Source organism: Bidens hawaiensis, unplaced genomic scaffold, assembly GCF_021521415.1.
Source record: "Bidens hawaiensis isolate Kalapana, Puna unplaced genomic scaffold, B.hawaiensis_p1.1 tig00004192_1, whole genome shotgun sequence".
Classification (NCBI taxonomy): Eukaryota; Viridiplantae; Streptophyta; class Magnoliopsida; order Asterales; family Asteraceae; genus Bidens; species Bidens hawaiensis.
Genome location: NW_027491249.1, coordinates 1,742,398 through 1,754,524, shown reverse-complemented (window position 1 = coordinate 1,754,524; position 12,127 = coordinate 1,742,398).

Sequence of the window (12,127 nt, the reverse complement as noted above, 5' to 3'; positions counted from 1 at the left end):
GAGAAATCATCAGGAATAACTAGACAATAGACTTTTCGGCCTATTGCCATTGGTTCAATTGAACCAAAAAGGTCCATGTGTAATAGCTGAAGAATTGAATTAATGGTATTAACGGTCTTTGGTCTATGAGGGAGCTTGTGTTGTTTGAACTTGGAGCAGGATAAACATTTTTCAATACAAGAAAAGGATTTAACAAGCAAACCCCTCACATGGTCACCTTTAATCAACTTATTAAAGTTCTTAAAGTTGATGTGACCCAACCGTCAATACCATAATGATGAGTCATTCTCCGAGGCCTTATACAACAGACACGAAGCAGTCTGTAGTGAATATGTACTTTCCATGTCCAGAATGTAAGCATCGTTGTGCCTCGAAGTACGCATCAGAATCCATTCTTCCGTGACCTTGTAACTAGGCTTCAAAATGAAACATTCATTTTCTGTGAAAAAAAAAAAGTACAATGTTGCTTATCACAGATTTGAGAGACACTGAGGAGATTGTGGTTCAATTGTTCCACAAGGTTGACATCTTCAAAAGTCAGGGTGTCGTTTGAAACCTTTCCCTGCTTAGTTATTTGCCCTTCCACATCACCAGCAAAAGAGACATGTCCACCATCAAATGGTTTAACATCGAACAATAAAGACTCGTCTCCCATCATATGTCGGGTGCAGCCACTGTCTAAGTACCAAATACTATTGACAGGCCTTCTTGATTGACCTTACACACATGAACAACTAGTTAGAGGTGGTGCCCCGAGACTTAGTTGTCTCGGAAAGATTAACCAGAAAATCACAAAACTTTATTTTATTATTTTTGAAAATGTAATCTTTTGGTGAATCAGAATTCAAAGAACAATCCCTCGAAGAACATGAAACAACATGCTTTTGGTTTTGAAAGGATTTTCTGGATTGTCTTCTCTTTGGTTTCACAACAAAATCCTCTGATTTTTCAATCCTTGAATTTTGCTTCTCGAAAATTTTTGATGAGTTCTTTGGCTTTTCAGCTTTAGAATCCTTTTATAACCTTTTTCTTTCCCTTTTGGTTAACCATAAGGGTTTCTTTATTTTCTGTGTGCTCTTGGGTTTCAAATCCGTCTCACTGGCTGAAAAGTTGGTTTGATCAGTCCTTTCTTTGAATGAGAAGCAACTTTCGGATTCAACTGACCAAACTGACTGTTCATCTCTCTTTGTTGTCTATGCCAGTTTTTGCAATGTCTTGCGAGATGAGACGGATTTCCACAGACAAAACATCATTTCCTTTGATGAGTTCTATAAACATTGTTTGAACTATAATATATATGATGTGGTGGGAGAGTTGACGTATAAAAGGCAATGTGTTTGTAATAACCATCCGATCTATAACCTTGATCATCAAAATTGTTTGTATAAAAGTTTTTAAGATTTCTAGGCTGTTGAGGAGCAGAGTAATCATTATCAAGCTGGTTATAAACTTGACGATTTTTATGACAATTTGTATTTTGTGAAAATGAAACTTTCTTAGGTGGTATGTGTTTACATGAAGTGTTTGCCTTTTCATTCACAAAACAGTTTCTTTCACTTTTCATACCCCCAGTTTTATGAACAGTTGATGATTAGCTAGGTACATTCTTCTCATCAACCTTAGTAGCAATAGTTTCATAAAAAATGGTTCCACAATCTGAATCAGAATATGAACTTTCACATTCATTGGAATCACTAGTACAATTTTCAACAATCTGACTTTTACAAAGCACAAGATTTGAGGATGATGCAAGATTTTCCATCATTGATTTACAAAAATTATTACAAACTGTGTTGTCAATTGATTGTTTTAGGTCCACAACCAACTCAAAAAGTGATTCTGAAACTCCTTTTGTATCACAACCCGCATTATCCTTCACACATCCACTATCGGTTAAATCACCTGCTATATAAGACATACCACCATTAGATTCACTTAATATAGAAGTTAGAGCAGTTGTTTGTGAAACAGGAGAAACAAATTTCACAGGTTTTGATATTTTACCAACACCATATGTTATTTCTTCCTCGGGAGGAGTGTTATAACTAAAGTGGGGCATACTAGTGTAATTGTCATTCATGGGTGGGGGTACAGTTTAGTTTGACACTCCTCTGGGCTCCAATGATATCATCTAACTTACCAGATGCTATCTCAAATTTCTCAACCGTTTTCTCATGTTTCTGAGAAGTTAATTTCTTTATTGAAAGCTCATTTTCCAAATTTTCAATTTCATCTTTCAGTTTTGTATTTATATTTTTGTAGTACTCAACTTTCTTTTGTGATTGAAAAATTTTTAATTTCAAATTTGCAACATCATCATGGTGAGTTTTAATCTTTGTGATGTATATCTTATCAGCTTTAACATATTCATCATTCAGACTCTTTAACTTTGAATTTCCTTTCAAGACAATATCATAATTTTTTCTATAGAACTCAATCTTGTAAATGCATGCTTGAGTGCACAAATTGTGATTTACCTCATGACTAGGTGATGTGCCAAGACCTGTAGCTGATGAAGTTGGGGCTCCATGATTATCTGTGAAGGCCATCCCTGCAAAATTCAGTAGATTCTCGAGCTCCTTGAATTGATCATTCTAGTCTAGCTCGTTTGAGGCATCAGTTTGGGATACAAGAGCCCTTGAACTTGAACTTGGGTTGCCCTTGTCAGAATTTCCTCTGATTCTTGCAACCCCTTGATTTGGATTCTGTCCCGTGTGCCTCTTTCCAGCTGATTTGCTTCCTTCCCCATCTGAGATTTAATATCGTTTGCTGGTTTGGACGGGTTGGTGCATTCCCTAGAAAAATGACCCAGTTCATTGCAGTTATAACACCGAAGCTTCTCTGAAACTGTCCTTGCTGTATTTCTTCATGAAGTTAGTGGCGCGGTGAACAGCCATGACCATCTAATACTTAGTGTCCATCTTCTTGGGATCCTTCTTATTGATATCATTGAAATCCCATTGTTCGAACGATGGGGGTAAGAGTTTCCCTTGCAGCAGCTCCTCATGACTTAAGAGAAATGCATGAACCAACACAACGTTTGAGTCATTTATGAGTGAGATAGTGTTGGAGTAGCTTGAACTGGATTGACTTTTGGATGAAGAATTGATACCATGGGCCTTCAAAGCTTGCTCCACAGCTTTGTCAACATCTTGAATTAAACCTGAGCTTGATGAGGCTGATGAGTTTGCAGCAGAGATGAATGCTATGTTCTGAGTGAGCAGAATAGCAACAGGTTGACTCCAGTCATAGGGTACATGTTCTGGTGAGATTGACTTAGAAAGGCTGATGGTCATTGTTGAACCTGTACTGACCCCAGCTTGGTTCAATGAGCTCAAATGGTTGTTCAATCTCATTTGGTCATCTAAGTCAAATGACTTAATGGTTGAAATCAAATCCTGTGTTGAAATAGCATTGAGGTTTGTTGTCCTTTTGATTGTAACAGTATTTGTGCTCCATGAAAATGGAAAAGGGTTCAAAAACTTGTGGTTTATTTTAGATGGGTGAATGAGCACCTCGGCACCTCTCATCAGGGCCAACAATTTCTCAAATCTCTTAATAAGATTACCAACACTTTCACCTTGTCGATGATTGAACATATTGAATTCTTCTTTCAACGTAGCTCTGCGGCTGTCTCTTATTTCAGCATTGCCTTCAATCCTTTCTACCAAAGCATACCATAAGCCTTTAGCAGTCATGTGTTCTTTTAGAGTTTGAGTGACCTCATTGGAGAGACACACTTTCAAGGTAAGAAAGGCCCGTTCATCTTCTGCCAATAGTGTTCTATCATTCTCATCATATGTGTCAACAGGTTTTGGTTCGGGTCCTGTTATTGTTGCAACCATTGGAACATGGGGGCCAACCTCAAAGCATCTCATCAGAGTGGAATCAGTTAACTTGATGAAGTTCTTAAATCTCCATTTGAATTCAGTGAAGTTGCTTTCTAAGGTCATGAACTTTGGAGGCTTAGTTGTTGTTCCCGCCTCATATTCAAGCATCAAGTAACTTTTCAACAACTCGAAGTCAGTAAACATGATTGTAAAGTAGTTCACAACAATACAAAGTCTTCAAAATCAGAAATTTTACAAGTTCAGAAGGTTTGGATCGCACAGTAATGAGATTAGAAAATTTTCTTCAAACAAGTCGCATGAGCATACGATGCGATTAGATTGAAATGCAATGCGATTGAAATAAAAAATGCGATGCGATTGGATTTTGAATGCGATGCGATTTGAAATTTCAAGCAATGCAATCAAAAATTTTCTAAGCGATGTGATGCAAAGTCTTATGCGATGCGACTCAAAATTTCTAGTGGGATGCGATTCAGTATTCCATGCAATGCGATTTCTTGTGATGCGATGTGATTTGTTTTCACTTCTAGAAATTTAATCTTTCTTGGAAATTGTTTTGTACTTATACCAACTTTTGGCAATTTTCAGAAGCAAGTACAACAACCACCACTTTTGTTCATGCGATTGGAGAGTTCTAACTTATGTTTTCAACCCGTAAACATACAAACCTTGCCACAAAAACTTTGAATCGTTGTACTTTACACCAAGAAACTCGTAAACACACTATCTTTTCTACAAACTCGTGAACTTTGATGATTTTCTTGAAGAACTCCTGAACACACAATCTACTTTTCAAATACTTCTTTTCACACACAAAACAAGATCAAAACCCAAGGTTGTGATCCAAGAACCTCAACTAGTAGAGCTGAAAGCTCTGATACCAATTGTAGGTCCCGTGAAGCAGATCTAACAACTATTCTTGGATCAATCGACTTAGTGCTTAGTGAAAATCACACTAAGGAACCTAGCTATCTCGGATCTTGTTTGCGTGTTTTGTTATTTTCAGCTTTTGAGAGAGAAATGAGAGTTAGATAGTATAAGATTTTTTTCAAAAGTTTGTTTATGCACATGCACATGCACATGCACATGCTTCCTATTTATAGGGAAGCATGGCATGTCACCTTTTATGTGCAAAAATAATGTACAGAGTCACGTCACAAATATGTGCAAAAATAATGTTAACGGTCATTTACAGAGTCACTTCACACATAAAAAATAATGACCGTTAACATTATTTTTGCACATAAAGAAAATCATATTTTATGTTTTTATCATAATACTCCTTAAGCATGTTAAGTTTGAAAAAAAAACCCTATATGAAAACATTATTTTAAAAATTACATTATAATCACGACAAAACAGTTTGTTTTGACCTTTCACAGAGCCCAGCCTATGATGAGCTTGAGTTTGAAATGCAACACATGAGCCGAGTCTGAGCTTTAGAAAAAAAAACTCGAAAGGAACCAAGTTCAAGCTTTCATAAGTCAAAATGAGCGGAATTTCTATCCTAGTCGAGCTCGAGTCTGCTTGCTTACATCCCTATAATAAAAAACAAAAAATCATCACGTTTTTGTTCTAACTTTAACATTTGGGGAGACTTATAGTGTGTAAAAGTTGGTTAAAACAAAAACTTAAAAACATGTTAAACGTTTATCTCGCATCTCTATTTTATATGGTATTTATCTTTATTTTAAACGAATGGTTTTTATGTGAGACAGTAGTCAAATCAACAAATTATATTAGCATAATAAAGTTATGGTTATATACGGAGTCACGTCACACAGCACCACATATTTATGGTTGTCTTGCATCTAAAACCTGGGCTTAAATGTTTTGGATACAAGTTGTCAACAGTTAATCAAAATGGGGCTTAGGAAACGTGAACCATGCCACAATTAAGCATTAAACAAGGCTTGATAAAGTTTGTAGACAGGGGCCGACATAGGCCTCTAACCTATGGGCTACTATTAGGTTTTGAAGTAGGCCGTTGAAAAACCTAAAAACATATTTAAGTAGTCAACTTTTTACATTAAGTTTGTTTTCCCACATTTTTGTGAAAAATGTTTAATAGAATTTTTATAATTATATTTTTGGAATAAAACTTTCAAATAATCAGATGGTCTATTCACTTATTTGTAAAATAATGAAACAAGAATTCAACGAATTTTTTTTTTATTAAAATGAACCCGGCTAGTAAGAAACTAGACATGACGTGACAGAAATACAAACCAACCCAAGCAATCGACCACCAAATACAAGTACATGAGTAAGAATAATGGAAGAAGACTGAGTTATACATATATATGGAAGATAATTCAAACTTTACATTTTTAAACTAACAAGTTCTTTAAAGATAAACTGACTGAAGAAGCGTGTATCGACTTACTTGTATACGATCAACGTTCCTCAGGTACGAGTGTGCTATATCACCGATGGTTTTCCGAGATACGAGTTCTTCCACCTACAAAACTGTTGGTGCATAATGCCAGTAGTTCATAGTCTAGTGTCTGTAATCGAGTCTGTAATGTTTAATTATGTTTTGTATGTTTAAGCGAAGTTACTGACAAGTTCGCTTAACAGGCGAACTTGTTAGTCAAGCGAAGTTATGGACAACTTCGCCTGAACATGCCAGGCGAAGTTGTCGTGTATTTATATACCTAGGTTACGACTTGGTTTAGTGTTAAGTACCAATTAGTTGTTCGTTTCAGTAGTTTATCAAGTTCATTGTAACATGAGGACGAGAGTCTGTAATAGTGATATCGTATCACGTGTTTGAGTTATTATATAACGTGTGTTCGTTTCGTGTGTTCGTGTGATTCGTGTTCTATACTCGTAACGATCTACGCAGGGATTCCGCACCTAAGTTGATCGAGATATCTCGTGCGATCCGTCCAGGGAACCTACAATTGGTATCAGAGCTTTTGCTCGATTGTGTGGTTCGGGATATTCACGCGGGTGTAGAAATCGTCCCGTTTCGACTATTCGCGGGACGTGTTTTCTGTGTTTTTGAGTCAATCTTACCTCCTACCATCGTAATCAAGCCTTTGCACCGTCAAAAACCTCGTAAAATCCATATTTCAGATCTGCAAAAACGTCCGTGTTCATCAGGCGAAGTTGCCGTCAGGATACGTAGGGTTTCGGCGAAGATATAAGGTTAAGCGAAGTTGTCCACAACTTCGCCTACCTTCTCAAGTTCGCCTAACTCAGCGAAGTTCTCTACAACTCCGCCTACCTCCTAAGTTCGCTTACCTTAAGCGAATTTAATCATCTGCGAAGTTCTTCAGCGAAGTTAATCTGCGGCGAAGTTAAGGCTTAAGCGAAGTTATCCGTAACTTCGCCTACAGTACTTTTCAGAAAATTTTTTGATTTTTTTTTCTTCCGGGTTTCTTACTTTTCGGGAAAGATGTCGTCAATTAACATCTCTGAGTTAGTGAAGATGGAAGTTGAAGCAGGGTCAGCTACTAAGGCCCCAAGATTGATGAAGGGAACCGATTTCGTTGCATGGAAGGATCGGTTCATACAATACGTCAAATACCAGGATGCGAAGATGTGGGTATGCATCCAGGATGGTTATATTCCACCAGTTATGGAGTATGAAGGTCGTGATCAAATCAAAAAGTATAGCAAAATGGAAGAAGAAGAAGAGAAAAAGATGTATGAGCCCGATAGCAAGGCTCATGCTGCTATTACTATGGCTCTTCCACAAGAGATCCTTCATACGTTTAGAAAGTACACGTCAGCAAGAGAGCTTTGGGAAGCTCTTGATAACAGATTTGAAGGGAATGTAGGAATCCGTGCTTCAAAGATAAAATTGCTCAAAACCCAGTTCTCAGTCTTCAAGTATTTGAAGAATGAATCTTTAGATGATATTATCACTCGATATTACCATCTGATGACTGAATTGAGCAACTATTCAATTTCCTACCGAGAAGAAGAAATAGTTGAGAAGCTTCTAGATGCTCTCCCACCAAAATGGGAGATGTACACTGTGCTGATGAGGGAAGACAAAGACTTTCCCACATATGATCTAGAAACGGCAGTTAACAAGCTCCGAACCTTTGAGCTTAATATGGTCAGAAAGGAGACACCTATGGATCAGGTTCAAGATCCAGGTATGTATGGAGCTAAAGTCAACACTAGCTCAGGATCGAAGACTGAATCTGCTGCCTACTACTCGAAGGGAGAGTCGGGCGCAAACTCATCACATGAGGGTCATGTGTCAGTCAACACAAATGGTGATGTTTGCTATGTAGCAGGTGGATCGAGTGGTTCTCAACCCCAGGTAAGCAAGAGTAGTTACTCTTCAAGTATTCCCAGCAACAACTACTCCAAGATGCCTATGAGTGTCAAGTCTGCTGAAGAGCAGTTTGGTCTCTATGCTTCTTTTATTGCTTCCTATGAGAACTACATTCAAGGGAAGATTGTTGATCCAGCTGTGTTGGATGAAGACTATGACCAGATTGATGCTGATGATCTGGAGGAAATGGATTTGCAATGGCAGATGGCTATGATCGTAAGAAGAGTGAAGCGGTTTATGAGAAAGACCGGAAGAAAGTTTTTCGGTGGAAAGCCAGGGTTTGACAAGACGAAGGTGAGATGCTACAACTGTCAGCAAAACGGCCACTTTGCAAAGGAATGCAGGAATGAGCGTGTGGAACGAAGTCAGGGCAGGTCTACACAACAAAGTGGGGGTTCTAAAGATTATAGTGCAATGATTTCCAGAGGAGATGGTGAATACAACTGGAACTTGCATTCTGAAGAAACTTTCGAACAGGCCAATTTGGCGAAGGTTGAAACTGAAGGAAATGAGAAGGTTACCGGAGAAGAAAAAGCTTTCATGGCAGATGTTAAAGACCAGCTCTCCGAGGTATGTTCTAAACCTACATGTTCTAAATGTGAAAACTTGTCTGAGCAATTAGCAACTATAACCGATCAGTATGTTAGGTTGGATGCTGAATTTAAAACCCTAAAAGAAGATCATCATTTTACAAAAGCAAGAGAAAATAGCTATAAAGTCAAAATAAAAGCCTGTGAAAAAGATGTTAAAAGTCTAAAAACAAAACTTGCTGAAAAAATTGAAGTGATTGATTTAAGCTATGAAGTTTTGGAAGAAAAAACCAAACTAATTGCTGATAGAGAAAAACAGATTGCTGATCACCAGGTAAAAGTGGTGGAACTAAATAGAAAACTAGAGAAGTTCAGAAATTCCTCTGCTATTCTTGATCACCTTGTTAGTGATCAAGGTTCCTCTGCTAAGAGAGGAGGAATCGGTTATCATGAGGTTCCACCACCTTATAATCACAATTACACTTTTAACCCTAGTGTTCAGAAATCTGTTGACTTTGAGGTTGCTCAGACAGTACCAGTTAAAGTAACTTGTAAAGAACCAAATGTTAGTGGAGGCGAAACAAGTTCGCCTGTTTCAAGTGTTAAAATTTCTGATCCAAGTCCAGTCTCATCGGATTCGGATAAGTCATCCGAGTCTGGTAAGGCAAAAGAGGAGGTGGTATTACCCAATGGTGGAGAGAAAGATAAGACGAATAAAAAAAGTACTCCACTAAACCCGTACGTCCCACCATATGTGAGACGAACGGGCGGTAATAAAGCCTCGACATCTAAAACACCGGTTGATAAAAAGGTTGAGCATAGGTGTTGTTTTAGGTGTAATCAATTAGGGCACCTAGTTGCAGATTGCCCTCTGAAGCAGCGATTCAGAGGTGTAAGGCCTACTAAAATTGAGAATAAGCCTAATAGTAATTATCATACTGCTAAAAATGAAAACCATTCAAAATTCAAAAATGTGACTAATTCAGGTTTTCATAGAAACAAATCTCAGTTTTACACTGCTAATAACCAAACCACAAGCTATAATTCTTTCAATTCACAAAGGTTTGGAAGGCCTCACAATCAATCTTCAAGGAGATATCCTAATAGGACTTACAGGAATTATCCAGAGACTAACTTTGGAAAGGCAAAGTTTGGGATGTATAGATCCAAGACCAATTGGTCTTGGGTCCCTAAATTCTAATCTTTTGCTTTATTGTGCAGGAACAGTTGAACAGGGCTGCCATTAATCTTTGGGTTGTGGATAGCGGCTGTTCCCGGCACATGACGGGTAACAAATACTTGTTACACGATTTGAAACCTGTTCAAGGAGGGAGAGTGAGCTTTGCCGGTGAAAGTGGAGGCAAGATTACAGGAATGGGAACGGTGTCGAACGGAAAGATGACATTGGAGAAAGTTAACTTTGTGGAACAATTGAAGCATAATCTGCTAAGTGTGTCGCAGATCTGTGATAAGGAGTACACCGTTCATTTTACAAAGGATGAGGCGATTGTGTTGCAACCTGGTTTTCAGATACCAGAGGAGTGGATTGTGATGAAGGCTCCACGTGAAAGAAATACGTATATTATGGATATGAGGTCGACTGAAATGGCCACGGAAGAATCATGCCTTATAACAAAAGCGAGCGAATCGGAGTCCGAATTGTGGCATAGGAGAATGGGGCACATTCATCTTCGGAAGATGAACCACATTGTCAAGAATGGACTTGTGCTGGGCATTCCCTTGAAGAGTTTCAATTTTGAAGATAAATGTATAGCGTGCAAGAAGGGAAAACAGCACAAGAAATCCCATCTCACCAAGAAAGTCAATTCAATTGCCAGTACCCTAGAATTGCTTCACATGGATCTCTTCGGTCCTGTGAATGCAAAAAGTCTAGGAGGTACTTCTTACTGCTTGGTGATCACTGATGATTACTCACGATATTCGTGGGTATATTTCCTGAAATCAAAAGATGAAACGGCTCAGATGGTGAAGAATTTGATTGCCAAAGTTGAGAACGTTATGGATAAAAGGGTTAAGTTCATCAGGAGTGACAATGGAACGGAGTTCAAGAATTTTGAGATGGAGATCTTCTGCCTTCAGAAAGGGATCGAACACCAATACAGCGCTCCGTATACACCGCAACAAAATGGAGTGGCTGAAAGGAAGAACAGAACGTTAATTGAAGGAGCCAGAACAATGCTGGCTGATTCGAAGCTTCCTGTGGTGTTTTGGGCTGAAGCTGTTGCTACAGCCTGTTATGTTCTGAATAGAGTCTTAACTGTTAAAAGACTTGGTAAAACGTGTTATGAGCTTATGCATGGGAGAAAGCCCAACTTGAGTGGTCTTGAACCATTCGGGTCCCCTTGTTCGATTTTAAAGACAAATTCTAAATTTGGTGAAGTAGCCGATGAAGGAATCTTAGTCGGTTATGTTGTTGGGACTCCCACCAGACGTGTCTTTAATACATCGACCAGCAAGGTTGAGGTGGTGTGTAACACCGATATCACAAGTTACCAACCGCCAAAACCAAGCAACGGACCTGCTGAGTTTTTCGACTATGTTAAACTTTTTAAGTCTTTTAACATACCGTATTTGGATATTGCTGAAGAAGAAGAGAGAGTTGCTACGAAGATGATCCTTGATGAGGAAGAAAATATATTGCAAAGACAGCTGATCGATAAATGTCAACCTTCCTCATCAAATGCTATCGATACCCCTGCTGCCTCGACTGAAGAAGAATTTTTCAATCCATTTCACTCTCAGCATGAAACAACCATTGACGAGCTCTCTTCTAACTTGGAAGACAATTTGCATGTCGGTTCTGTTCCGACCACGAGAATTCATAAAGATCACCCTTTGGAGAATGTGATTGGTGATGTGTCCTCCGGTGTACAAACAAGACGTAGCTTGAATGAGCACACCTGTGTTTACACAAGCATCAAGGAGACAGGCATAATCAACGAATGCTTGTACACCTGCTTTATCAGCCAGATTGAACCGAAGAATTATCAAATGGCTCTCAAGGACAGCTCGTGGGTCGAAGCTATGCAAGAAGAGTTGGCTCAATTCAAGAAAATGGAAGTTTGGACTTTGGTTGAAAAACCGAAGCATGTGCATGCGATAGGCACAAAATGGGTGTTTAAGTGCAAGAGAGATGAGAAAGGGATTATCATAAGAAACAAGGCGAGGCTAGTCGTTAAAGGTTTTAATCAACAAGAGGGGATTGATTATAATGAAGTGTTCGCTCCTGTGGCAAGGTTGGAAGCCATTAGATTGTTTTTGCCGTTTGCTGCTTATAAGAAGATGAAGGTATTTCAGTTGGATGTGAAAAGTGCGTTTCTGAATGGGAAAGTTGATGAGGTAGTGTATGTTGAGCAACCTCCGGGTTTTCCTGACCCAGACTTTCCAGACCACGTGTACAAGTTAAGCAAGGCGTTGTATGGACTTCA